Source organism: Saccopteryx leptura, chromosome 1, assembly GCF_036850995.1.
Source record: "Saccopteryx leptura isolate mSacLep1 chromosome 1, mSacLep1_pri_phased_curated, whole genome shotgun sequence".
Lineage (NCBI taxonomy): Eukaryota > Metazoa > Chordata > Mammalia > Chiroptera > Emballonuridae > Saccopteryx > Saccopteryx leptura.
The window spans coordinates 252,005,391-252,018,272 of NC_089503.1; positions in this window are offsets into that span (position 1 = coordinate 252,005,391).

Below are 12,882 nucleotides of genomic sequence, written 5' to 3' on the forward strand. Positions count from 1 at the left end.
GTGCTTTTTGAAAATAATGCATTAAAGTGTCTTAGTTCTAGCCTGACCAGGCGGTGGCACAGTGGATAGAGCGTCGGACTGGGATGCAGAGGACCCGGGTTTGAGACCCAGAGGTTGCCAGCTTGAGTGCGGGCTCATCTGGTTTGAGCAAAATCCCACCAGCTTGAACCCAAGGTCGCTGGCTCCAGCAAGGGGTTACTCGATCTGCTGAAGGCCCGCGGTCAAGGCACATATGAGAAAGCAATCAATGAACAACTAAGGTGTTGCAACACGCAATGAAAAACTAATAATTGATGCTTCTCATCTCTCTCCGTTCCTGTCTGTCTGTCCATGTCTATCCCTCTCTCTGACTCACTCTCTGTCTCTGTAAAAAAAAAAAAATTAAAGTGTCTTAGTTCTAGAGTCTTTACCCCATTGATTTGAGGGAGGGAAGCATCAACTTGTTCCAGTTAGCTGTGAACTCTGGTTGCTTCTCATGTGTTCCCTGATCAGGGAGTGAAACTGCAACACTATCCACTGAGCCAGTTAGACTCTTTTGACACCCTCCTTGTTTTCAGGCCTCACCTGTCTTACCCTAGCTCTGGCCCTGGTAGGACACAGCATTTAAAACATCAAAACTATTAAGGCGGCCCTGGCCAGTTGGCTCACTGGTAGAGCGTCAGCCTGGCGTGCAGGAGTCTCGGGTTTGATTCCCGGCCAGGGCACACAGGAGAAGTGCCCATCTGCTTCTCCACCCCTCCCCCTCTCCTTCCTGTCTGTCTCTCTATTCCCCTCCCACAGCCAAGGCTCCACTGGAGCAAAGTGGGCCCAGGCGCTGAGGATGGCTCTATGGCCTCTGCCTCAGATGCTAGAATGGCTCTGGTTGCAACAGAACAACACCCCAGATGGGCAGAGCATCGCCCCCTGGTGGGCATGCCGGGTGGATCCCGGTCAGTTGCATGCAGGAGTTTGTCTGACTGCCTCCCCATTTCCAGCTTCAGAAAAATACAAAAAAACCACAAAACTATTAAGGCATTCATGGTGAAGCAGTTCTTTCTCTACTCACCCACCACCCTGCTCCCAACCACTGGAACCCAGTATGTTCTTTTGTGACTCCTTCCATGGTTTTTTTTTTAATCAAATTATTCTTACCCTTTTCCTTTTTCTTTTTGTGACAGAGAGAGGGACAGATAGAGACACACAGGAAGGGAGAGAGATGAGAAGCATCAATTCTTCGTTGCAGCTCCTTAGTTGTTCATTGATTGCTTCCTCATATGTGCTTTGACTTGAGGGGGGGCTATAGCAGAGTAAGTGATCCCTCGCTCAAGCCAGCTACCTTGGGGTTTCGAACCTGGGCCCTCCGCGTCCCAGTCCAATGCTCTACCTCAGTGGTCCCCAACCTTTTTTTTCATTATTATTATTAAATTTAATGCAGTGACATTGATAAATCAGGGTACATATGTTGAGGGAAAACATCCCCAGATTACTTTGACATTTGATTGGGCTGTATACCCCTCCCCCAAAGTCAAATTGTCTTCTGTCACCTATCTGGTTTTCTTTGTGCCCCTCCCCTCCCCCACCCCCTCTTTCCATCCTTGCCCCATCCCCCCTCCCCCCACTCCCCCGCCCCCATTGCTATAACATTCTTGTTCATGTCTCATGTCCCATCTATGTATGGATTCATATAGTTCTTAGTTTTTTCTGATTTACTTATTTCACTCTGTATAATGTTATCAAGGTCCATCCATGTTATTGTAAATGATCCAATGTCATCATTTGTTCCCCAACCTTTTTTGGGCCACGGACCGGTTTAATGTCAGAAAATATTTTCACGGACCGGCCTTTATGGTGGGATGGATAAATGTATCACGTGACCGAGACAAGCGTCAAGAGTGAGTCTTAGACGGATGTAACAGAGGGAATCTGGTCATTTTTTAAAAATAAAACATCGTCCAGACTTAAATATAAATAAAATGGAAATAATGTAAGTTATTTATTCTTTCTCCGCAGACCGTTACCGGTCCGCGGCCCGGGGGTTGGGGACCACTGCTCTAGCTATCCACTGTGCCATCGCCTGGTCAGGCTCTTCTTTTTACACATAACGTAACCCAGTCTACATTCTGAAACGCATCTTGCTTCGTTCACTGAACAGTATGGTCTGCAGCTATTTCCTTATCAGTCCATCAGCTCTTCCTCATTCTTTCTCCCCTGCGTGGAAACTCCAGTACATGCACATCTCAGCACCAGCCCTTTTTTTTTTTTTTTTTTAAATGTCCACTCCTCTGGTTTTATTTATTTATTTATTTATTTATTTATTTTTATTTTATTTTTTTACAGGGACAGAGAGAGATAGGGACAGACAGATAGGAACGGAGAGAGATGAGAAGCATCAATCATCAGTTTTTCGTTGAGACACTGTAGTTGTTCATTGATTGCTTTCTCACATGTGCCATGACCGCGGGCCTTCAGCAGACCGAGTAACCCCTTGCTCGAGCCAGTGGCCTTGGGTCCAAGCTGGTGAGCTTTTTGCTCAAGCCAGATGAGCCCACACTCAAGCTGGCAACCCCGGGGTCTCGAACCTGGGTCCTTCCGCATCCCAGTCCGACGCTCTATCCACTCCACCACCGCTTGGTCAGGCCTCAGCACCAGCCCTTTTTGATAAACACTTGGGTTATTTCCAATCTCCACTTTTTCAAAAAATGCCTTCTGTTCTATTTCCCATGAGTACAGACTTCCTACCTATAGGATAAATTCCCAGAAGCAGGACTGCTTAATGGGAAACAGAATTCCACTCAAAAGAGTGGAGGGACTGATGTCAGTTATGTGAGTGAGGCTAGAAAACAAACATGGTGAGTGTACTGGTTTTCCATAGCCACTGTAACAAATTGCCACAAACTTAGTTTTTTTTTAATTTATTTTCTTTTCTTTTTTAGTAGCTTTAATACAAATGTATTATGTTCTAGTTCAGAAGTCTAGTTCATTTAATACAAATGTATTATATTCTAGTTCAGAAGTGTAAATGAGCTAAAATGAAGACATTGGCCAGGCTTTACTCCTAAATGCCCCTCTGGGTAGGATCACTTCCTTTTTCCAGCTACTAGAGAAAGCCTACATTCCTTGGCTCATGGGCCCTTCCTCCATCTTTAAAGATGGCAAATATAAGTTAGAATCACATCACTCCAACCTCTTTTTCTACCTCCCCCTTTCACTTTTAAGCACCCTTGTGATGACATTGAGCCCCACAGGCTTATCTCCCTATATTTTTTAAATCGTTATGTTTTTACTTTTAGAGTGAAAGAGGAAAGGGGAAAGAGTGAGAGAGAAACATTGGTTTGTTGTTCCACTTATTTATGCATTCATTGGTTGATTTTTTTTTTTTACAGAGACAGAGACAGAGTGAGTCAGAGAGAGGGATAGACAGGGACAGACAGACAGGAACGGAGAGAGATGAGAAGCATCAATCATTAGTTTTTCATTGCGCACTGCAACACCTTAGTTGTTCATTGATTGCTCTCTCATATGTGCCTTGACTGCGGGCCTTCAGCAGACCGAGCATCCCTTTGCTGGAGCCAGCGACCTTGGGTTCAAGCTGGTGGGCTTTTGCTCAAACCAGATGAGCCCATGCTCAAGCTGGCGACCGCGAGGTCTCGAACCTGGGTCCTCTACATCCCAATCCGATGCTCTATCTACTGCGCCACCGCCTGGTCAGGCGGTTGATTCTTTTATGTACCCCCTGACCACCATATCTGAAGAACACCAACTGAGCTACTTGGCCAGGGCTCTCATCTCCCTATTTTAAGACCAGCTGTTTAGCATCCTTAATTCCATCTGCAACCTTAATTCTCCCTTGCTAGGTAGCATAATATATTCACAGGTTCTTTGGGGCTGGGGTCTGTTTTACCAAGGGAGACAACCCGGAAGGAGCAGCAGCAGAAAGCTGTTAATAAGTCCAGGGCTAAAAGGCCATAGGGAGGGAACTCCCTGAAGGATATTGGTCACAGAGAGACACAGCCACTGCCTGAAGTGTGGCTGAGTCAGGAGTGGAGGGGGACAGACATTCCTGTTAATTCATCTCCCACTTCTGATCTCCTGTCAGGCTTCCCCACTGACAGAACCCATCAGAAACCAGCATGTGGGCCCTGGCTGGTTGGCTCAGTGGTAGAGCGTCGGCCTGGCGTGCAGGAGTCCTGGGTTCGATTCCCGGCCAGGGCACACAGGAGAGGCGCCCATTTGCTTCTCCACCCCTCCCCCTCTCCTTCCTCTCTGTCTCTCTCTTCCCCTCCCGCAGCGAGGCTCCATTGGAACAAAGATGGCCTGGGCGCTGGGGATGGCTCTGTGGCCTCTGCCTCAGGTGCTAGAATGGCTCTGGACGCAACAGAGCGATGCCCCAAGAAACCAGCATGTGGCCTGGCCTGTGGTGGCACAGTAGATAGAGTGTCGATCTGGAACACTAAGGTTGCCAGTTCGAAACCCTAGGCTTGCCTGGTCAAGGCACATGTGACAAGCAATCAATAAACAACTAAACAAGCAACTATGCATTGATATTTCTCATTTGACAACTCCTCCCCCTCCGTAAAATCAATAAATAAAATCTTTTAAAAAAGAAAGAAAGAAAAGAAACCAGCATGTGAAAGCTGGGTAATAATAGAACTTGCTTTTGGCCACAGATAGAAGGGAGCCTTCAATCCACAGCCACTCATAGACAACAAATATTTGGGGCTCCAGCTGGGTGCCTGGAATGGTGCTGGGTGCCTAGAACAAGTTACACTCCACACCCCTTACCTGCTCAACTTCTTTTGTCCCGAGCATTTTCCACCTTCCAACATACCGTTAAGTCCTTCATCTTAGTATTTATCTGGTTTATGTCAGCTCCTAAGGCAGGGATTCTGTGTTTTGTTCATGGCTAAATCCCCACAGCACACAATAGGCACTGCGTAAGTCTGTTTTTTAAATTGTGGTATAGCCTGACCGGGCGATGGCGCAGTGGATAGAGCGTCAGACTGGGATGCGGAGGACCCAGGTTCAAGATCCCGAGGTCACCAGCTTGAGAGTGGGCTCATCTGGTTTGAGAAAAAAAAAAAAATTCACCAGCTTGGACCCAAGGTCGCTGGCTCAAGCAAGGGGTTACTTGGTCTGCTGAAGGCCCACGGTCAAGGCACATATGAGAAAGCAATAAATGAACAACTAAGGTGTCGTAATGCACAACAAAAAACTAATGATAGATGCTTCTCATCTCTCTGTTCCTGTCTATCTGTCCCTGTCTGTCCCTCACTCTGACTCTCTCTCTGTCTCTGTAAAAAAATAAAATAAAATAAATAAAAATAATTAAATTGTGGTATAATGTATATACCATGCAATTGACCATTTTCACCATTTTTAGGTGTATAATTCAATGCATTAAGTACAAGAAGCTCTGTACCCATTAAACACTAACTCTTTACTAGTAAAATCTCTGTAACTCAGTATCTGGCTTATTTCACTTTACATAATATTTTCAAAGTTCATCCATTATGTAGCAAGCATATGTCAGAATTTCATTTCTTTATATTTTTTATTTTATTGAATGATTTTAGAAAGAGGGGTAGAGTGAGAGAGAGAAAAAAAAACACCACTTTGTTGTTCTGCTTATATACAATACACACTCATTGGTTGATTCTTTTTATACCATGACCTGGAATGAACCCACAACCTTGGTATACGGGGACAATGCTCTAACCCAGGGGTAGTCAACCTTTTTATACCTACCGCCCACTTTTGTATCTCTGTTAGTAAAATTTTCTAACCGCCCACCGGTTCCAAAGTATGGTATTTATAAAGTAGGGAAGTAACTTTACTTTATAAAATTTGTAAAGCAGGGTTACAGCAAGTTAAAGCTTATAATAATTACTTACCAAGTACTTTTTATGTTGGATTTTCACTAAGTTTGGCAGAATAAATCTTTATAAAACAACTTACTATAGTTAAATCTATCTTTTCATTTATACTTCAGTTGCTCCTCTACCTCCCACCATGAAAGCTGGAACACCCACTAGTGGGCGGTAGGGACCAGGTTGACTACCACTCTCTAACCAACTAAGTTACCTGGCCAGGGCTTTCATTTCTTTCTTTCCTTTTTTTAGTAAGAGATAAAGAGAGAGAGTCAGGGACAGACAGACAGGAAGGAAGAGAGATGAGAAGCATCAACTCATAGTTGCAGCACCTTAGTTGCTCATTGATTGCTTTCTCACATGTATCTTGACCAGGGAGCTTGAGCCAGTGACCCCTTGCTCAAGCCAGCGACCTTGGGCTTTAAGCCAGCAACCATGGGCTCTCTAAGGCTGGTGATCCTGCACTCAAGCCAGTGACCTCGGGGTTTGAACCTGGGTCCTCAGCATCCCAGGCTGATACTCTATCCACTGAGCCACTGCCTGGTCAGGCAGGGATTTTGTGTGTGTGTGTGTGTGTTTTTTTTTCAGAGGCAGAGATAGACAGGGACAGACAGACAGGAACGGAGAGAGATGAGAAGCATCAATCATCAGTTTCTCATTGTGCGTTGCGACTTCTTAGTTGTTCATTGATTGCTTTCTCACATGTGCCTAGACCGCGGGCCTTCAGCAGACCGAGTAACCCCTTGCTGGAGCCAGCGACCTTGGGTCTAAGCTGGTGAGCTCTTTGCTCAAGCCAGATGAGCCCGCACTCAAGCTGGCGACCTCGGGGTCTCGAACCTGGGTCCTTCCGCATCCCAGTCCGACGCTCTATCCACTGCGCCACCACCTGGTCAGGCAGGGATTTTGTTTTTAATTCATCAACTCATGGTTTTTCCCCAGGGAGCTCTGGGGAAGCCACTTCCTCCAGGCCTCTGGAGTCTGGGGAATACCCTGATGCTAGCTTCCTCCTGAAAACCTCCTGGGTATGGGTGGCCAGTTTTCCTAGTTTTCTCAGACTGTCCCAATTTTTTTTTTTTTTTTTTTTTTTTTTTTTGTATTTTTCTGAAGCTGGAAACGGGGAGAGACAGTCAGACAGACTCCTGCATGCTCCCGACCGGGATCCACCTGGCACGCCCACCAGGGGGCCATGCTCTGCCCACCAGGGGGCGATGCTCTGCCCCTCCAGGGTGTCGCTCTGTCGGGACCAGAGCCACTCTAGCGCCTGGGGCAGAGGCCAAGGAGCCATCCCCAGCGCCCGGGCCATCTTTGCTCCAATGGAGCCTCAGCTGCGGGAGGGGAAGAGAGAGACAGAGAAGAAGGAGAGGGGGAGGGTGGAGAAGCAGATGGGCGCTTCTCCTGTGTGCCCTGGCCGGGAATCAAACCCGGGACCTCTGCACACCAGGCTGACGCTCTACCACTGAGCCAACCGGTCAGGGCCTCAGACTGTCCCAATTTTAACTCAGAAGTCCCCTGTCTGGGAATTCCCTGCAGTCCTGGGCAAACCTAAACAATTGTTGGGATGACCGGTAGCCTTCCTACTGGCCCTGACTCTGTCTGTGATGTAGGGGGCAGCACACACTTCTTCCCAGCAGTCTCCATGACCTCTCATTTTCAATTGTCAAGTGAGGGTGCTGGCCCCACTTAAAAAGAAACAGAATTCTAAGCATACAGGCTGAGACAATATCAGCTATTATGAAATATTTTTATTACTGAAATTATTATCATTGTTATTATTATTATTAGTCATCTCATCTGACATTTCCTGTAGGTCCAGGCTGAGGCTGTAGAAGCCAGATCCCACCCGCCCTCTGCTGTGCTGCCTCCAGGCCCAGCAGAGGCCACTCCACGGCCCCTGGGCTGGCTGTTGAAAAATCTGGCACCCTCAGCTTCTTGCTGTTACACTCCCAGTGGCAGAGAGGAAGCTGAGGGCAGAAGGCCATGGCCAGGCCTTCTGTAGCCCGCAGGACAGCAGCTCTGGTCCAGACAGCTCCCCAGACTATTAATTCCACCAGCTTCTTTCTTTTTCTTTCTTCCTCTTTTTCTTCTTTTCTTTCTCTTCTCCTTTTTTTAAAATTTATTTTAGTGAGAGAGAGGGACAGACAGGAACAGACAAGCTGGAAGGAAGAGAGATGAGAAGCATCGTGTTTTTGTTTTTTTTTGTTTTTTTTAACAGAGACAGAGAGAGAGTCAGAGAGGGGGATAGATAGAGACAGACAGGCAGGAACGGAGAGAGATGAGAAGCATCAATCATCAGTTTTTCATGGTGACACCTTAGTTGTTCATTTATTGCTTTCTCATATGTGCCTTGACCGCGGGCCTTCAGCAGACCAAGTAACCCCTTGCTCGAGCCAGCCACCTTGGGTCCAAGCTGGTGAGCTTTTGCTCAAACCAGATGAGCCCGCGCTCAAGCTGGCAACCTCGGGGCCTCGAACCTGAGTCCTTCCGCATCCCAGTCCGATGCTCTATCCACTGCACCACTGCCTGGTCAGGCTCTCCTCTCCTTCTTCTTCCTGTTCCTCTTCTTTTAATTGTTGTGTGCATGTGCGTGCATGCGTGTGTGTGTGTGTGTGTGTGTGTGTGTGTTTAATTGAAGGTCCCTTACTGGTCCTGCTTCCGTGAGTGCCAAAACCTGGTGGAAAAAAGGACAACCAGGCAGCGTGGGTAGGGGTTATCTCCACAACATTCCATTTATACATAAAACTAAACAAACAAGCAGAGTCACTACTGCGGTTAGAAGTTGGCAGCATAGGAAAGGGGAGGAACAGGTGGGGAGTTGGGATATTGTTAAAAAAAAAAAATACACCCTGGCCCTGGCCAGTTGGCTCACTGGTAAAGTGTCAGCCTGGCGTGTGGATGTCCTGGGTTAGATTCCCGGCCACGGCACACATGAGAAGCACCCATCTGCTTTTCCATCCCTCCCCCTCTTGCTTCTCTCCCTCTCTCTCGCTTTCCTCCTTCTCCTCTCCTGCAGCCATGACTCAATTGGAGTAAGTTGGCCCTGGGTGTTGAGTATGGCTCCTTGGCCTCCACCTCAGGTGCTATAATAAAATGACTGGTTGCAAAAGAGCAAGAGCCCCAGATGGGCAGAGCATCGCCTCCTAGCTTGCTGGATGGATCCCAGTCTGGATGCATGAGGGAGTCTGTCTGCCTCCCCTCCTCTCACTAAATTAAAAAAAAAGAAACCCTCCCCTTAAACTGGGGTGCCTGGGGGGAAACTTGGTTCTTCAACCCAAGAGGAATCAAATCAAAAAGCAATTTGGGAAGGCCAGAACCGTCAGGGGTAGGGGGAGGAGGAAGGTCCAGGGTGTCTGTGTGGGAGGCTGTTTGGCAACTGAGTGAAGGGATTATCCTCCCCCTGCTTCCACCAGCTTCCTGGCATCTACTGGGTGCCAAGCACAGTTCCAGGTGCTGAGGACCCAGTGGAGAATCAGACAGACCCCTCCCTGTGGAGCTGATATTCTAAAATAGAAGTCAGGCATTACATTTTTTAAAAAAATTAAGTGAGAGGAGGGGAGGCAGACAGACTCCCGTATGCTCCCCCACAGGGATATACCGAGCAAGCCCCCTACTGTACCATGCTGCCCATCTGGGGTGCTCAGCAACTGAGCCACTTTTAGCACCTGAGGCAGAGGCCATGGAGCCATCCTCAGCACTTGGGGCCAACTTGCTGAACCAATCCAGCCACGGCTGAGGGAGAGGAAGAGAGAGAAAGAAGTGGGAGGAGGAGGGGTGAAACAGCAGATGGTTGCTTCTGTGTGCCCTGACTGGGAATCGAACCTGGGACATCCATCCACTGGGCCTACCTGCCAGGGCCTCAGGCATTAAAATTAGTGCTGAGGCCTGACCTGTGGTCATGCAGTGAATAAAGCAATGACCTGGAATTCTGAGGCTGCTGGTTTGAAACCCTGGCTTGCCTGGTCAAGGCACATATGGGAGTTGATGCTTCCTGCTGCTCCTACCTTCTCTCTCTCTTCTCTCTAAAATGAATAAATAAAATCTTTTTTATTTTATTTTTTTGTATTTTTCTGGAGTGAGAAGTGGGGAGACAGAGAGACAGATTCTCACATGCTCCCCACTGGGAACCATCCGGCAAGCCCATCGGGCGATGCTCTGCCCACATCTGGGGCTTTGCGCCTTTGCAACTGGAGCCATTCTAGTACCTGAGGCAGAGGCCATAGAGCCATCCTCAGTGCCTGGGCCACCCTCGCTCCAATGGAGCCTCGGCTGCAGGAGGGGATAGAGAGGAAGGAGAGGGGGAGGGTGGAGAAGCAGATGGGCACTTCTCCTGTGTGCCCTAGCTGGAAATCAAACCTGGGACTTCCATACCCCGGGGCTGATGCTCTGCCAGTGAGCCAGCCGGCCAGGGCCAATAGATAAAATTTTTTAAAAATAAAAAATAAAATAAAATCAGTGCCCAAAGAAACTTCCAGTGAAATGCCAGGTAGTCATAAAGGTCATGAAGAAAAATACAGCGGACCAAGGAACAGAGAGATGGGTTTGCTGATTTAGAATGTGGTGTTTCTGGGGAGTGGTGAGGGTTTATTTCTTAGCCTGAGTAGTTGGTTTGTTTTATTATTGTTTTTTAAAACTGGGCCCACACCCTGGCCAGCTAGCTCAGTGGATTAGAGCATCGTCCTGAAACACCAAGGTTGTGGTGTTTCAATCCTTACGGCACATATGGGAAGCAACCACCCCACAACTAAGTGGAACAACAAATAACTACTTCTCTTTGCTCTCTCTCTCACCCCCCCCTCCTCTCTCTGTCTCTCTAAAATCTATCAATAAAAAAAAACTGAGCCAGAGGTAAAGCCAATGAAAGTTGGTGTGTGGTTGTTTGTTTGTTTTTTAATGCATGGTAAAGGAAAACTGTTTCCCTACCTACACACTTCTGGCATCCAATATGTGGGTTTTCCACAGCAAGAGATTCTCCAGGGTCCTGGCCAGGTTGCTCAGTGGATAGAGCGTCATCCCCACGTGCTGAGGTTTTGGGTTCAATCCCTAGTCAGGGCACTTATAAGAAGTAACCAATCAGTGCAAAATTAAGTAGAACAACAAGTTGATGCTTCTCTCTCTCTCTCAAATCAGTAGGTAACAGTGGGTAATTTATTTAATTTTGCAAGAGAGACAGAGAGACTGCACCACCACAGGTCAGGCGTAGAATTTTTCTTATAAAGTTGAAAAGTGTGCACAAAACAGCAATTTAGTAGTTGAAAATCTAAGTAGCCCTGGCTGGTTGGCTCAGCGGTAGAGCATCGGCCTAGCGTGCGGAGGACCCGGGTTCGATACCCGGCCAGGGCACACAGGAGAAGCGCCCATTTGCTTCTCCACCCCTCCGCCGCGCTTTCCTCTCTGTCTCTCTCTTCCCCTCCCGCAGCCAAGGCTCCATTGGAGCAAAGATGGCCCGGGCGCTGGGCATGGCTCTGTGGCCTCTGCCTCAGGCGCTAGAGTGGCTCTGGTCGCAACATGGCGACGCCCAGGATAGGCAGAGCATCGCCCCCTGGTGGGCAGAGCGTCGCCCCTGGTGGGCATGCAGGGTGGATCCCGGTCGGGCGCATGCGGGAGTCTGTCTGACTGTCTCTCCCTGTTTCCAGCTTCAGAAAAATAAAAAAAAAAAAAAAAAAAAAAAAGAAAATCTAAGTAAAGTGAGGGGAAGAGCTATAAAAAAATCTAAGGAACTATGTTCCAGTTAGAAGGAGCAGACAGTGCCTGGTGTGTTAGAGAAAAAGCAAGGGGCCCTGTGGCTAGGCAGAGTGAGGGGAGACGAGGAGAAGGTGAGGGTAGGATGGGATGGGGCAGGTTATGCAGGGCCTTGTGGGCCACAGAAAGGACGTGGGCTTTTCCTCGGAGTGAGGTAGGAGCCAAGGAGGGTTCTAAATAAAGGAGGGACACAGCCTGACTGAGGTGCTCACAGATGCCCTCTGGGCAATGAAGGGAGGACCGACTGTGAGGGGTGAGGGCAGGAGCCCTGAAATAGGACAGAAGCAACTGCATTGGGCCAGGCATGTTAATGGAGAAAGGGCTGACTGAGTCAGTTAGAAAAATGACAAACCACAGCTGTAGCCCCTTTATCAGCTCCTTGAAATGAACTTACAGCATGAGCAAGGAAAATGAGATATGTGACTAGTCAAGGACAGACAGTCCAAACCTCGCCTCATACCCCCTTCCCTCCCAGAGACATGAAGGTGACATAGGTCTACACACAAAGGAATTAGGCACATTTCACATGAAAGCAAAAACTGCGAAGGTATATAATACTCAGAAAAACTAACTTCGGGGAGCTTGCCGTGTTTTGTTGCCTTTTTGGGGTCATGCTGCTCCACCAGCTAGAATAGCCCCCCTTCCTCCAGCACTTGAGTGTCTCTGTCCACCTTTAATTCCCGCAACAATGTGATCATGGGGTGGGGGGGTGTACAGGGAGATGTGAGAAACAGGCTGATTTTGCTTGTGAACCAGAGGTGGGTGTGAGAGAAATGGGGGAGTCAAGAAGGACCCTATGATTTCTCTTCCTAACCAATATTTCCATTTTTCTCGAGTCCTTCCACAGGTGGGCCGAGAAGGCACAATAAAATACAATTTTTTTTTGTTTGTAAACTGGCCCCCATAAGCAGAGGACAAGGAGAGACCGAAGAAAGAGGCGGATCACTCCAGACTGGCAGGTAGCATGTTTAATAAGCAAAGGAACTTATACAGGAGCCCACCTGAATCTTAAAAGTTTATATAGAGGCCTCGACTGGGTTCAGTCATATATACTGTCCAGATGGTCTCAACGTCTTACTCTTTTGAGGATATGTCCTTGGAATAGTTCCCATTGTGGGAACAGTAGGTAAAGCTTTCATTACAAGGACATGGGAGGGGTGAGGAGCCTCCAATTGTCTAGGTCCAGCTCAAAGGTCAACTGGTGGTCACGTCCTCCTGATGACCTCCATCAACAAAACATTCTTTTTTATTCTCTCCTTTATTATGAACTATACAGACACCCTTAAAATGTCTTTATGTC